The 16,205-nt window shown below is 40.4% G+C and overlaps 1 long non-coding RNA gene across 1 annotated transcript; it reads left to right on the top strand.

Moving 5' to 3' along the window:
• Nucleotides 1-6,239: 6,239 nt before the first annotated feature.
• On the top strand, nt 6,240-15,891 carry LOC143434327 (uncharacterized). Its single transcript, XR_013103747.1, has 3 exons — nt 6,240-6,379; nt 15,156-15,277; nt 15,754-15,891. It is a non-coding gene; the product is annotated as an uncharacterized LOC143434327 (long non-coding RNA).
• The last annotated feature ends 314 nt before the right edge of the window (nt 15,892-16,205 follow it).

Raw genomic sequence — 16,205 nt, 5'->3', positions numbered from 1 at the left:
ATGAGACCCTAGGGAAGGGGGCAAAAGAATGATAGGACAAGAGACACAAAGAAGAAGCACCTGTCTGAATATCTGATCAAGTGCTTAAACTTTATTGTTCGGGTTGCCTTATAAAGACAAGCAGGGAGAAGGGTCAGGGTCCAGGGCCATCCGGTAATTGTTAAGTTCTTGCAAGCATTCCTTAGCCCAAACCACTTTCTCATGAGCAAGAGGGCAGTAAAACGTTTGTTAGGCTCAAGCTGCTAATTTTCTTTCCCGATAAGGTCTTCCTTAACTCAGGCTACCTACTTAACTGACATTTGCTCTCAGGAAGAAGGAAGTCTTGGCTCCCGCAGCTGAATAGTATTCCACAGTACATATGTACCACATTTCCATTATCCATTCTTTGATTGAAGACTATTTAGGTTGTTTTCATTTCTGACTATACTGAATACATGGCTGACCAAGTACCCGTGACATAGGATGTCAAGTCCTTTTGGGCATATTTTGAGGAGTGGTATAGCTGGGCCTTATGGTGGATTTATTTTTATCTTTTTGAGGGTTGAACATACTGATTTCCAGAGTGGTGGGACAAGATTGCAATTCCACCAATATTAAATGGGGATTCCCCCTTTCCCCCACATCTTTGCCAACATTTGTCACTGGTTGTTTTAATGATCTTTGCCATTAACTGTTCCTCTATTATATGCTATAGGAAGTTTAGTATATGTTTTTTGTATATTTGGTGTTCTCTATGCAACTCGTACCTTGATAGGGAATCTCTTTACTTAGATTATAGATGTTCTCTTTTACTATTTTACTGAAAATATTCTCTGTGCCTTTCACCTGCATCTTCTTCTTCTACACCTATGGTTGATGGATTGGTTCTTTTATTCTGTCCCCTAGTTCTTGGATATTCTAGCTAGTGTTTCTTTTAATATTTGCTTGGGCTAATTGATCCAATTCACTCACAATTCTTTCAAGACCTGATATTCTCTCTTCAACTTGATCCAGTCTATAGATGAGGTTTTCCCTGGAGCTTTTGTTTTTACTTTCTGAATTTTTCATTTTTGAGTTTTATTTCAATTTACTTTTCTTTAGGAATCTATTATTATTATTATTATTATTATTATTATTATTATTATTAAATTCTATTTTCTTGAATTGCTTTTATTATTCCACTCAACTGCTCATATTTTGTGGTCTGCTATCTGTCATTCATTCATATTCGTTTTGGGTTTCTTGACATATTTACTATTGTTATTTTGAAATCCTTGTTTTGTATGTCATTTAAGTTGATTTCTGGGGTAACATTTCTGTATGAATACTAATTTTAAAAAAACATATTGTATTGGTTATTCCTACTCTTTATGACTTTTTGATGGGGTCTAGACATCTGACTTGAAGGCATTGGTAGTATTTTTTGGTATGGGTAATTGGCCTCCCCTTTGTTGAATGTGTGTTTGGATCTCTGTTCACTATCACTCAATTTCTCATGCTAAAGATCAAATAAATGGGATCTGTGGTTCAGACTTGTGGAAATGCAGCATTTATGTGCAAATGGAGTATTAGATGTGGTCTCAACTTAGTTGAAGTTAGTGGTGTGTCCATTCTGTAGTAGAGGGACAGGAAGGTGCAGAATATATGGTCGTCGTGCAGGCAGAAGTGGTTGGTGAAGTTGTTAGTGGGATTATGTGGTCCTTACCTGAAGAAGAGGGGTGTGTGAGCATGTATGATCCATGCAGTCTTCATGTAGACTACTGCAAGTATGGGTATTCCTGAAGACATGGGTCTAGAATTCCTACTGGAAAGGAGAGGCAGGCAGGCACAGGGCTCAAAACGTCTTTTTCATGTGAACACTGGCCATTTTCTTATTTCTTTAAGACACTGTCAAGGAAAAATATTTTGTTAGTTTCTCAACTATTATATTGTAGGTGAGTTATAGAATTCTCCAGATATTATAACTATTGGTACTATTAGTTCCATGTCTTCTATGTGACTGGCAAATATTCTTTTCTATTCTCTGTGTTCCCTCTTTCCTCTTATGATGTAATTGTTTCACTGTCTAAATGTTCTCATGATCTCATTTATCTGCACTTTCTTCTATTATTTTCTGTGTCTTTGAGGTCATTTTCAGGAAATACTGGCCAAATCTAATGTTCAGACATTTCCACACTGTTTTCTACCTAAAGTTTTATAGTTTGTGATCGTATATTCAGATTTTTGGTTCATTCTGATTTAATTATTTCATATGGTGTGAGACTAAATTCCAACTTCACTCTTTTGCATATCCTACTTTATCAATATCATTAGCTGAAAATAATTGAAGTTCTTAAAGGAAAAAAATTAATAGCTTACTTTGAGTTCTTTTGAAGTAGAGTATATGACAAGAAACTATTTAGAATTTTTTTTAAATTTGGATGTGATCTGAGGAGGCAAGAGCAAAGAAGAGACAGGAAAAGATAAGGATAGATTATAAAGGTCACAGTAACGGTGCTGTTACAAGAGATCAAGTTCTGTCCACACATCTAAGAATTATCTAGAAGGACTCCCAAATGACTGAAGAACAGAGGCTGAGCAACTTGCCTCTGTTCCTGTTCCTACTGGTTGAGGGTTATCACTGTGCCATGTTAGTGTTCTGGCACCTCAAAAGGGTGCATGTGTGGTTGGCTAAAGCTACTGAATAATCTTCATCTTGAAACCCTTGCAAAGATGGTACAGCTACCAAGAGTTGTCCTCAACAGTCCACATACATAATATAAACTGAAGAAAGTCCTGTAGAATTGTCTTCAAAGGTATCTGCTATACTAAGTAGCTGTCTTATATTGATATGATAAAGCAACTTGGGGAGGAAAGGACTTCTTTCAGCTTACAACTCCCAGGTCACACTTGGTCATGGAACTATGTCGGGGTAGTAACTCAAGACAGGAACTGAAGCAGAGCCCATGGAGGAATACTACTCACTGGATTATTCTCTGTGGCTTACTTATCATGCTTTTGTGTACCATCCAGGACTACTTTTACCAAGGTTGCACCATTCATAGTGGCCTGGGCCTTCCCATGTCAATCATTAACAAAATCATAATATCCACAAAAATATCCCCACAGATTTGCCCATAGGCAGCCTGACTATAGCATTTTCTAAATTAAGATTTGTCTAGATGTGTGTTAAGTTGACAAATCTCAACCAATACTACAGCCAAGAGAGAAACACCATACTACAGCAAGCTCTAGATTCCCTACCATAGGTAAAGCTCAAGAAAATGACCTTAAATTAAATGTTATGAAGATGATAGGGGTCTTTAAAAAGGAAATGAATAAATCCCTCAAAGAAATACAATACAAGGAAATATAATCAAACAGGTGAAGGAAATGAATAAAACTGTTCAAGACCTGAAAATGGATATAGAAGCAATAAAGAAAATACAAACTGAGGGAATCCTGGAAATGGAAAGCCTAGGAAATAATCCTATACAACTCCTGGGCATATACCCAAAAGACGCTCCACCAGACCACAGGACATTTACTCAGCTATGTTCATAGCAGTTTTATTTTTAATAGTCAGAAACTGGAAACAACATAGATGTTGCTCAGCTGAAGAATAGATAAAGAAAATGTGGTACCTTTATTCAATGGGATATTACTCAGCTATTAAAAACAATGACATGAAATTTGCAGACAAATGGATAGAACTAGTAAAGATCCTGAGTGATATAACCCAGATCCAGAAAGACAAACATAGTATGTACTCACTTATAATTAAATATTAGCTCACTTAGAAGTAAGTACAGGATAACCATGCTACAATCCATGGACCCAAAGAAGCCAAATAACAAGGAAGTCTGCAGGAAAGATGCTTGAATCTCACCGAGAAAGGGAAATAAAATGAGACACTGGTAGTAGATGGAAGGAGGGATATGGGTGGGAGACAGGGAGGGGAACAGGAAGATCAAGTGTGGGGAGGATGGAGTGAGAGCTAATTGGAAGACACAGTCAGAACTGGTGATGGTTGGGGCATTTTTGGAATTATCTAGAAACCTAGAACAATGGAAACTCCCTGGAATCTATGAGGGTGACTCTAGCATTAGGGCATATGGATCTTCTGTAACCAGGCAAGACTTCCAATGGAGACATGGGGACACCAACTCAGCCACTAAACCTTCAACCCACAATTTTTCCTGCCTACAAGGTCTGCAGAGATAAAGAGGGACCTCATATTGAGGAAATGGCCAACCATTGCCTGGCCTACCTTGAGACACATGCCATGAGAGAGAACCGACCCTGACACTCTTAATAATATTCTGCTATACTTGCAGACAGGAGCCTAGCAAAGCTGTCATCTGAGAGGCTTCACCTAACAGCTGATAGAACAGATGCAAAGACCCACAGCCAAACATTTGGCAGAACTTTGAGGACTTGGTGAAAGATGGGGAGGAAGGATTGAAGGAGCCAGAGGGGTCGAGGACACCACAGAAAATCTACAGAATCAACTAACCTGGGGCAATGGGGATGCACTGAGACTGAAACACCAACCAGAGAACATGCATGCGATGGACCTAGACACCCTACACATATGTACCAGATGTGTAGCTTAGATTTATCTGAAACCCTTAACAGCAGAAACAGGGGCTGTCTCTGATTCTATTGCCTGCCTTTGAGTCCCTTTTCCTAACTGGGCTGCCTTGCCTAGCCTCAATAAAAGAAAATGAATATTGTCCTACTGCAACTTGATATACCAAGGCACGTTGATATCCATGGGAGGCCTCCCCTTCTCTAAGTAGAAAGGGGGGTTATTCAAGGGGTATTCAGAGGATGGAAGGTAAGAGGGAGGGACTGGGGGGACAGGAGGGCAGGGAAGCTGTGATTGGGGTTTAAAGTATATAAATAAATTAATGGAAAAAAAAAAGAGAGAGAAGGGGGAGTAATAGGTGTGTGTTGGTTTGAGTAAGTACAACCTGTATAGGCTCATTTATTTAATCACCAGGGCGTAGGACTCTTCGGCAGGATTAGGAGAACAGGAAAGTGTGGTCTTGTTGAGGAAGTAGGTCACTGTGTGGACTTTGAGGTTGGGGGTTCATGGGGGGGGGGGAGGTCAGTCTCTGAGTCTCTCATTCCCTCTGCCTGCTGCCTGTGGATTAAGATGTAGCTCTCAGCTACTTCTTCAGTGCCTTGCCTGGCCCCTGCTGTGCTCCCACCATAATAATGGACTAACCCTCTGAAAGTGTAAGCAAATACTTTCTTTGGTTGCCTTGGTCATGGTCCTGCTTCACAGCAGTAGAACAGTGAGTGACCCCGTGCACTAAGAAAAATCAAGGGAGTGTATGTATTTATCTATTGATGTAAAAATGCTTTTCAATGGCTCCACATTGGAGGTGGTTTAAAGTTTGCTTTTGTTATATGGACTTGACAGCTGAGGCCATGGACTGAGCTAGCAAGGCCAAACAGGAGTGAATCATCAAAGGCAATTTAACTTCTTCTTGAACAAAGCTTTTAAGGGCATACTTACAAACAGTAATGAGAATAAAGTCTGAAAGTGAAGTTGAAGAACCTTGGAGCCAAGCCACATAATTGGACTGAATTCTGTAGGTAATGATGAATATTTAAGGTTTTTTTTTTTTTTTTTTTTTTTTTTTTTTTTTTTTTTTTTCAAAAGAGGGATGAGGATCAAGCTGTGTGCTCCAAGGTCTTCTTGCCACAGGGTCAAATGTATCATAGATGTAACAATAAGCTAAAAAGAACCACAGCTATAATAACAGTGTATGTATATGAGTGCACATATGCCTGGCTATGAATGTATGTGTACATGTAGAAATGAGTTTAAGCACAGAAAGAAAGAGGAATTTGGAAGGCAAAGCCAGCACACTTGCTGTTCAGAGGTTAATTTACTTTTCTGTTTATTGATGTTGCTATGGTGATGTTAAAAGCCATCCAGGAGGACAGAGAACAGTTGACTGTCTCTGCACTTAATAATCTGATTTTATGGAAGACATCAAGAAAGAATGCCAAACCTCAGACCTTTGCTGGGAGCTTTAAAAGAAACCAGACAGATGAGGTTGAACTCCCAGGCTCCCGGCCACACCAGTCCCCTCTCTGGGCACAAGCCTTCGGGCCCAGCTGTCCTGGCACTCCCCAGCTAGGCACTTGGAGGCCTTCTTTCTGCCCTGTGTCCTCTCCCTCTCCCTTTTGCTGCTTCAAACTAGAACATTGGAAAACAGCCCATAAAAGTGAAACAAAACCAGAGAGGAAATTTTCCAACAGGGAATTTGGCCTATAAAAAAGAAGGTTGTTTGCCTGACAGAAACTGTTCTCTCCTGGAGTCCAGTGGACATACCCCCCCCAAGCACCAGTCATGGAGAAGCTTTGGGTTCCCATTTAGTCTGGGACTTTCCACTCTTTTTCAGTAAGTTCATGTTCCAGGGCTTGGGGGTGTGGTGGGGTCAAGGTATTTTCTATAGTTACAAACATACTCCTTCTGTTATTGTTTAGAGTAATGCCAGGGAATTCTTTTTTTTTTCAGAGTTGTGATTTATTGTTGTTGATGTTTCTAACTGGATTTCTGACAATATTACTAGAAAACAAACAGAAACCTTTCATAGTTCTGAATTCCAAATCCTCCTTTTTTTTTTGTTTCTTTTTCTTTTTTTGATGATTAATCTCTTTATTGAAAATAGTTATTTTCTGGTAATACATTCTGTATGGTTTCCCTGCCCTCTTCTCTCCTCAGACCATCCCCTCATTCCTATCCTTTCAACTCTGTGCTTTCTTTTTCTCTTTCTCTTAAAAAACAAACAGACAAATCAAAAGACTAATGAATCAGGATAAAAGACAACAAACAAACAAAGAAATTAAGAAAGAGCACGTGCACACACACACACACACACACACACACACACAGAGAGAGCAGAAAAACACAAAATAAGAAACCATAATATATAAGCAAAAGACCAGTAAGTTAAAGAAACAAAACAAACAAAAAATCCCAAGCAGCACAATAGGCAACGAAAAGATTTTTGTGTTTGTTTTGTGTAGAGTCCTTTGGGAATAGCCGGGTCATGCAGTAGATTTATTCCTGGGTACCCGAGGAATCCACAACACTGTTGTCTACAGTTCCTGTACAAGTTTACACTTTCTCTAGCAATGGATGAGTGTTTCCCTTACCTGACATCTCTGCCAGCAGGACTTTCGTTTGTTTTATTGATCTTGGCCATTCTTACTGGTGTAGCATGATTTGTATTTTTTTTTTTTTATTTGTATTTGCATGATGCCTGAGGATGCTGACTTTTAAGAAGTGTTTCACAGTCATCTAGTTTCATGTTCTGGGAACTCTTTATTTATTCAGTACCACATTTTTAATTAGGTTGTTTTCTTGATATCCACTTTATGTTATTTCTATAGTTTCGATATTAGTCCTCTGTCGGATGTGTAACTGTTAAAGATCTTTTCCCATTCCATAGCCTGTAGATTTGTCCATACCAAAGTGTTGTTTACCATGCAGAAGTTTCACGAAGTCTCATTTATTAGTCGTTGATCTTATTGCCTGTGCTAGTGGTGTCCTGTTCAGAGAGTCCTTTCCTTTACCAACGAGTTCAAGGCTACTTTTCCCCATTTTCTCTTGTAACAGTTTTGGTGCTTCTGATATGATGCTGATTGAAATCTTTGGTTCATTGGAGAGGAGTTTCACGCAGGATAATGAGCAGGGATCTATCTGCATTCGGTTACATTCAGTTTGACTAGCACAATTTGTTGAAAATACCTTTTTTTTCCAGTATGTATTTCTTGCTTCTTGGTAAAAGAATTAGGTGTAGATAGATGTATGAATTTATGTCTGGGTTTTCAAATCAATTCCATTGGTCAGCACATATGTTTTTGTGCCAGTACCATGCTGTTTTTACTGCTATAGCTCTGTAGTATAGTTTGTAATTGGGGATGGTGACACCTCTAGCAGTTATTTCATTATTCAGGATGATTTCAGTTATCATGTTTTTATTTACTTGTTTGTTTTATTGTTGTTTCTGTAGTTCCTATTTGAATTCCTAAAGTTTTCAGTTCCAGAATTCCCTCAATTTGGATTTTCTTTATTGATGCTATTTTCATTTTTAAGTCTTGAAGGTTTTTTTCATTTCCTTCCACTGTGTTTGTGTTTCCCTGGATTTATTCATTTCTTCTTTAAGGACATCTTTTTTTTTTTTTTTTTCATATAGGTGATTTCTAGGTCTTCTCCTTGTGCTTCAGTCATGTTGGAATATTCGGGGTCTGCTGTGGTAGTATAACTGGGCTTAGTGGAGCCACATCACACTGGCTGTTACTGATTTTACACTGACTTCTAAGCATCTGGGATTGGGATGATTATAGGTCTAGATGCTGGTTTCTGGGTTTGTCTTTATTGGGTGGGTGTTCTGCTCCTTGCTTTCTTTTCCTGTGTTGGAATTTTGGAGAGTGTGATGGCTGTGTGTCTTTTGATTTAATAGTTGTGGCCATGTGGTATTCCAGGTAAAATGTCTTTCTGCATAGTGGGAGCTGAAATTTGGGGATGTAATTAGTCTAGGAATCTGAAGTGAAGAGAAGAGAGCGGTGGAGAGTGTTCAACCAGGACCTGCTTATTTGGTTTCCTTGGAATGTGGTGAGGCAGTGAAATAGGTCACCCCAGAAGGTCTGCTATAGCTTTGGGGATGAGAGTTGGGGGTTGGATTAGGAGGAAGAGTGGAGAGGGCAGTATCTCCAGACAGCCTACCCCTGGCAGAAGTAGTCTGTGGGTTAGCAGGAGTGCCTCCTGGAATTGGAGGCTGGAATAAAGCAATTCGTGGAAAGAGGGAGATTGATTAAGGGAAAGTCTGTGGAATTCATACGAGATACGGGCAGCTGGTGCTCTGTTGCAACACTAAGGATATCACAAGGGGGTTGTATTTGGAGCAGAGGAGGGAGTGGTGAATGAAGGTCTTCAGTTTGCTTACTGGTTTGATCTGGGGGAAGGATGTTTGAGGAGGAGATCTTTGTGATCTGCTGGGATAGGAAGAGAGAGGGAAAGGAGACCAAAAGGGTTTGTCTGTTTTGTTTTGTTTTGTTTTGTTTTGCTTTGTTTTTAGCTACAGAGTTAAGGATGGTTCTGGGTGGATTGGATCTGGAGAAACAGAAGCTACAGAGTTAAGGATGGTTCTGGGTGGATTGGATCTGGAGAAACAGAAGCTACAGAGTTAAGGATGGTTCTGGGTGGATTGGATCTGGAGAAACAGAAGCTACAGAGTTAAGGATGGTTCTGGGTGGATTGGATCTGGAGAAACAGAAGGAGAGATGGGGATAAGCCATCTCCCTACTGGTTCTGTTATTGGTAGTCTGTTGGAGTTTTTGTAACAGCAATACAGGCCCTTCTGGATTTTAGAGTCTCCACTGGGAAGTCGGGTGTTATTCTGATAGGTCTGCCTTGTATGCTACTTGGTCTTTTTCCCTTGCAGCACATTCTTTCCTAGTTTTGTACATTTAGTGTTTTGATTATTATGTGTCATGAGGATTTTCTTTTATTTTCTGGTTCAGTCTATTTGGTGTTCTGTATAATTATTATACCTCGACAGGCATGTTCTTCTTTGGGTTAGGGAAATTTTGTTATAAGAACTATTTTGAAAATACTTTTCGTACCTCTGACCTGGATTTCTTTTCCTTCCTCCATTCTTATTATCCATAAATTAGGTCTTTGCATAGTGACTCAGACTTCCTGGATGTTTTAAGATTTAACATTTTCTTTGGCTGAGATATTCATTTCTTGTACCTAGTCTTCAACACCTCAAATTAGCTCACCCATGTCTTCTACTCTGTTGTGAGGCTTATCTCAGAGGGTTTTGGTTGACTTACTAAAATTTTCATTTATAGTTTTATCTCAGTTTGGGTCTTCTTTTGTTATTTTATTTCTATTTTTATGTCTTGAAATGTTTTCATTATTTGATTCTACTGTTTGTGTTTTCATTGAGTTCAATAAGGGATTTATTCATGCACCTTTTAAGGGCCCTGAACATAGACACAATTGCTATTTTGAAGTGCTTGCCTTTTGCTTTAGTTATATTATGTTTCTCAGGGTCTAATACAGTAAGATTACTGGATTCTGGCAGAAATGTATTGTTCTAGCTGTTCTTGATAATGTCTTTTTGCTGATGTGTAGGCATCTGGGCTTGGAATGATTGAGGTGATTTAGGGTGTTGATATCTAGTCTTGGGTTTTTTGATGGATGTTCTGTTTCTTGGTTTCTGTTGCCCCCTCTGGATCTTAGAGTGTGAGTCACCTGACAGGAAGTGCTTCTGTAAGTCAGTGGACAGCAGTCAGGGATAGAGGAGGGCTAAAAAACAAAAGTGTGGCAGGGGCTTAAGGACAGAACTAAGGGCGTCCTGTTCTCACCTAGAAGTGGTATTCCCCAGGGAATTGGTGGTACAGTTGGAAGGGTGTCCTACAAGTATGTTGCAGTAAAGATTTGGATTATCTGGAGAGACAGGAATGAACATTCTAGGGGGACCCTGGGTCTGCCAAGAATCATACTCTCCAGTGAATGGAATTGCAGTGGGAGAAAGGTCACCTGTATGAAGGTTGTTGTCAGTCTGAGGGTGAGAATGGAGAGATCCTAAAGAAGCAGTAGAATAGTGTGATTCACCTAACTGAGACCCTGTCAGGTGTGGCCACTGGGGATGCCAGGTAGATAGTGTTTCTGTGTATAGGTGGCTGATGCAAAGCAATGAGGAGAGAGGGTAAAGCTGGGTTTATTGAAAGGTTTGGATGAGTCCCCAGGGAATGAAAGTGGGTCGGGGGAGAGGCCTACACTAGCCGTCTGCCAGAGGGCTGGAGTAAAGACTGGAGAGATTCAAGTGGCGGACAGGATGGAGAACAGAAATTGCCTACCTGAGTCCAGGTCATGTGTGGCCAGTCTGAATTCTAAACCTTTTGAACTGTGAAGACCTACAGTTTGCTCCAACATCATTGTTCATTCCTTCTGTAAATCTTGGACAGGTTCCAGCCCCCGTAGTAGTTGCATGTGACTCCATCCTTACCTGCCACAATACAGTCCTGATAATGGTGGCCAGTAGTGTTTAAGCTTTGCCATGAGCAAGGCCCTGTAGTAAACTGTTACATGCCTGTCCCATTTTGATATCCTGAAATCAGAGAAAGTGTTAGTGTTATCCTAATTTTAAAAATGAGGGACCTGATACATCAGCATCCTACCTCAAGGTCAACTGATTGTTCCAGTGTTGCACAGTGTAGCTTAAACAGTAATAAGAAGGAGCACTGGCCTCTGAAATAACAGAGACTAAGCTTAGACTTAGCAGTGTTTGGAATGAAGTCTCCATGCCATCAAGCACATATTTTTCTCAAATCTTTTTTTTTGGGGGGGGACTGGATGTGGAGGCACATGTGTATAACTTGAGAGGGAGAGGCCGGAGGATTATTCATTTTAGGATAGCCTGGTCTACATGCAAAGACTGTCTGAAAAAGAAAAAAAAAAAGGGTCTGGGTTTGAGGTCCAGTGATCAAGAACTTTCTTAGCATGGGAAATAACCTGAGTTTGGCCTTCAGTACAGCCAAACAAATGGAATCATTTTTTACTGGCAGAAGGTTTGATTGTCATATGGAAGAAGACCCTGGCTTGATGCCCAATATAATTTTTTAAAATTGGAAAAGAAATCACTACCCATAAGCAAATAACAAAGAACCATCTCCCCTGAAAGTCAAACAGGCCCATCAATTTCCCATCACGGGCCCTCTACATACACTTCTTTTTTTACAGCATTCTTCACAAACAACAGGGGACTCTTCGCTAATAGGGGCTCATTCATCATTTTCTGACTGTTTTGGATCATTGTATTCACTTATGTGTCATTAGAGTATTGCCAAGGTTTTTGCCAATATTGATTACCTTTATTCAATATGTACAAGCTTTCTTTCCTCTAAACATTAGAGGATGTCAAGGATCCTGCAGAGTAAGTTAAATTCAACTTCATAGCTTTGATAACTCTGGGCATAACAGAGGAAGAGCTCACAACGGTTCCAGCTGGCAGTGACCTCATACAGTTATGTTATTCAGAGGGAAAACAAACGTGTGGATAATTTTAAAGTATTTTCTTGCCCAAGTCTTAGAGAAAGTCCTGGAGGAGTTTTTGAGCTGTTTACAGAATAACAGGTTCAAGATACATTTGATGGAGAAGTCCAGGCCAGTGCCCTCCGGTGTGCTAGTTAGCTTGTCAACTTGGCCTGAGCTGATGTCAGCTGGGAAAAGGGAACCTCAATTGAGAAAATGCTTCATCAGATTAGCATTTGGGCAAAGTCTGTGCTGCTTTGGTTAATGATTGACAAGGGAGGGCCCGACTCATCCTGGGCTATGCCACCCCTAGGCAGGTGGTCTTTAGTTGTTATAAGAGAGTAGGCCATGGTGAAGAAGCCAGTCTACAGTGTTTCTCCGTGGCCTCTGCCTCAGTTCCTACCTGCAGGGTCTTTCCCTGGCTCCCCTCATATATAAACAGTATGTACAAGCCAAGTAAATTCTTTTTTCTTCAAGACTTTTGTATCTTGGTGTTTATCATAAAAATAAAAATTAATACTGATATTTTAGTGAGAAGCAAATTATGGTAAAATGGATTCTTTTAGAAATATTAACATCTTGGAATCAGTGAGATTTCTTAGCTGGTAAAGCATTTGCTACTATACCTTGAGGTCAATCCCTACAACCTTCATTAAAGTGTTAGGAAAACACTAACTCCATAAAGTTGTCTGACCTACCCCCCCACCCACCCACCCACCCACACACACACACACTCCATGGCATATATGAATCCTACTCTCTGACACATTCATATTACACACACAGTACTATAATAAATAAATCTATTTTAAAAGTTGGAAAAAAGTTAACATTCAAATACTTTATAGGCTTTTGAAAAATTTACTAATTTTCATTTTATGTATGTGCTTTGCCTACACGCATGTAGTGTACAACTATGTGAGTTCCTGTTGGTCAGAAGGTGTTAGATTCCCTACAGCTACAGTTACAGACATTCATGAGCCACCATGTGGTGCTGGGAACTCATTAGGGCTTGCTCCTTTGCAAAAGCCATACTTTTTGTTTGTTTGTTTGTTTGTTTTGTTGTTTTTGTTTTCGAGACAGGGTTTCTCTGTGTAGCCCTGGCTGTCCTGGAACTCACTCTGTAGACCAGGCTGGCCTGGAACTCAGAAATCCGCCTGCCTCTGCCTCCCAAGTGCTGGGATTAAAGGCGTGTGCCACCACCGCCAGGCCTCAAAAGCCATTCTTAACCATTGGGCCACCTCTCCAACCCAACCTATTCTTTCTTGGGAAGGCTTTCCAGGCATGTCCTCTGGCGTATCTCCACTCTCACCTTACACTTTGATCCCTTGTGTTTGTTACAAATGTAAACGAGCATTCCAGTAATGACTTCTCTAACAAATACCTTCATCACTAGAACATGAGAGCCACAAAGTGGCGAGTTATTTACAAAAGGTAAATACTTTTGTATACTTTTGTAAATAATATTTACGAAAGGTGCTTTTGTGATCTAAATGTCTGTTAAAAAACAGCTTAGTAGGGGATCAGTTCAGCTCATAGTGTCAGAGAGTTTTCAGTCTATCATGGCCAGAAAGGCTAAGCCATGGCGCTTGGAGTTACACTACTCACACGGCAACAGACAAAAAGAGACCACTAGACCCAAGCCATTGCAGGGTGGCATTGGTAAACTAGCTTTATCTCTTAATGTGTTCAAGCCTTGGACACAATATAGTGCCACAAGCTTAAAGCAAGATGTTCAAAACATGAGCCTCTGGGGAAGATTTCTGTGTCCAACAATAACAAAGATGTTTCTTTTTCATTTGTGCCTGACTCTAGGTGTTTAGTTAAATGTTAAACACATGTGAATGGTTCAATTGTTTGGGGTGTACCACTCAAAGGCAGGGGAAATAACTTACCCAAAATGATAAAAATGCAACAGCAAGAAGAGAAAAACCCATTCGAAGTAATCCTCAATGGATGATTGACAAAGACCTGTGAATTCAATAATGCTTTTACACGGCTTTTTATCTCTTGATGATTCCATATGGTTCTTGGGTATTGACGAATAGTGTATTTCCTCTTTGGAGTATGCCACATAGAAGTACATACATTTGATGGTTCCTAGGTACCAGGTGATTACCACCATTCATCTGGGAACTATAAAGTTGAGTGATACCCTGAATCACTCCCATTTCTTAAGTTGTAAAATTTGTATCTTCAGTGGATAGCAGCAAGATCAATATGGAGACCTAATACTAAATAAATAACATTCACACTTCTTATATCTCAGCAACACTGTTTATCTTCTAGCATTATATGGTTCAGTGGTAGCACTATACTCCCTTTCTGGGAAGAAGGGGAAATGAGGGTGCAAACACCTTCACCTTTGTCAGGTCCACAAGACTTCGGATCAATGGATGCCTTTGATGGCTGTTCACATATCAAGGCACACTCAGTGACTGCAGCTCCTCTCGGCCCTTTTCACTGTCCCCTACCCTAAACTTTCCTAGATTATGGGTTTCCCTTCCCCCAGCTTCTCATTTCTGCATAACCCTGCAATTCCATCTAACTAAATCGTACATTTTTGGTCACCTCTCTCTTGACTCTCTCTTTATCTTCTCTCTTGGGTCTCTCTCTCTCTCTCTCTCTCTCTCTCTCTCTCTCTCTCTCTTTCTCTCTCTCTTCTTTTTTGTCTTTCTCTCTTTCTCTTACATTCTCCCAGTATCTTTCTCCTCTCATGGAGTGGGGGGTGAGGGTGGAGAGTTGGGGGAGGAGAAAGGGGGCCGCAAGAGAGGGTCAAGAGCCAAGAGAACCAAGAGGTAGAGAGAGCGTGACTATAAAGTCAGGGTTATGTAGGAATGAGAACCTGGGGATAGGAAAGCCAAGAGCTGGAGAAATTTAGATGGGGCAGGGTGAAGAGCTGAGAAGAGCCAGGATGCCAGCATGAGCTCTTTAACAACTACTTGCTTGATGCTGAGAGAGCCTGGGGGGCCATATGTGCTTTGGTATGTTAACTGAAATCACAATTAGTCATTTGTCCGAGTCTCTTTTGGACCTGATGGGGTAAAACAGTCATGTCCTTACTTTATACAACCTTCACCTGGGTTTCCTCCTAGAATATAAAAAGGCCATTAATCAAATTTTACAGACACCAACGAGCAAGGGGACCAGGATGATCCCAATATATCAAAATCTCAAGGCATAGACTGGATCAGAGAAGGGCACAGAATGAATCTCGAGCTGCATGTGAGGAATGACCAGCACAGAAGGGTAACTCTTACATTTGTACCCTTTACTTTTCAACACCTCTTACAATGAGGATCGAGAGGGAAGGACACAACAGAATATGGAAGAGGAGCAGTCCACTGAGTTCCCAGGGGCGGTCTCACAGCTGTCAGAGCTGTGTGCTTTCCTTAAGCAGTCAAAGCTTTGCTCATCTTCTGGCCATGGGTCCTACTCCTCACTCTGTCTCCAACCACATTGTGCTTCGAGTCTTTGGTATTACAGCTCAAATTTATAGGTTTTTTGTTTAGTTTCTTCTATGTCTATCTGGAGATTTTACCTTTTGTTGTAAACAAAATTACTCCTTGTCTACAGTGTTTTGTTGTTGGTAAAGTGCCCCATATCTCTTAGACCTTCACTGTAGAGAGTTATGGCCAACAACATTCTCCTGGGGGGTGGGGAGGGATGTAGGGAGTGGAGCAGCCTCTTGAAAGCTTGCAGATGACTTCCCGGGACCTTTCCAGGCAATGAAAGAATGTGGCTGCAGGAGGCTGACCGAATTAGACTATGATCCCTATGCTTCCCATTGGCACTGAAGAAAGTCTCCGCAGTGATACTCTGTTGGGTCCCTTAACTCAACTTGCTGCTTTCCTATGGAACGCTTTCCTCACTTCTCATTGGCCTGATCATGTTTTAAAATAAACTTAAAAATAAAAAAGTATTTTTTCTTTTTTTGTTGGATATTTTCTTTATTAAAAACGTATTTCTTAAGGAAAATTAGAATTGCCTGTCAACAATCTGTTACCAAAGAGGCCTCTCCCAGCTAAGTCCTTGTAGCCTGTCATTTGTGAGTGGATACTTAGGACTATTATTCCACATGCAATTTACTCTAAGTGTTTATAAACCCTGCTCTGAAGCTTGCCTTTTATCCCTAATGTGCCTAAAAGCATGAATTTCTCAGATTTTCTACAAAACC

Source organism: Arvicanthis niloticus, chromosome 14 (assembly GCF_011762505.2).
Source record: "Arvicanthis niloticus isolate mArvNil1 chromosome 14, mArvNil1.pat.X, whole genome shotgun sequence".
In the NCBI taxonomy this organism is placed as follows: domain Eukaryota; kingdom Metazoa; phylum Chordata; class Mammalia; order Rodentia; family Muridae; genus Arvicanthis; species Arvicanthis niloticus.
The sequence above is the reverse complement of the archived record's forward strand: the minus strand, read 5'-3'. Positions and strand labels throughout refer to the sequence as shown.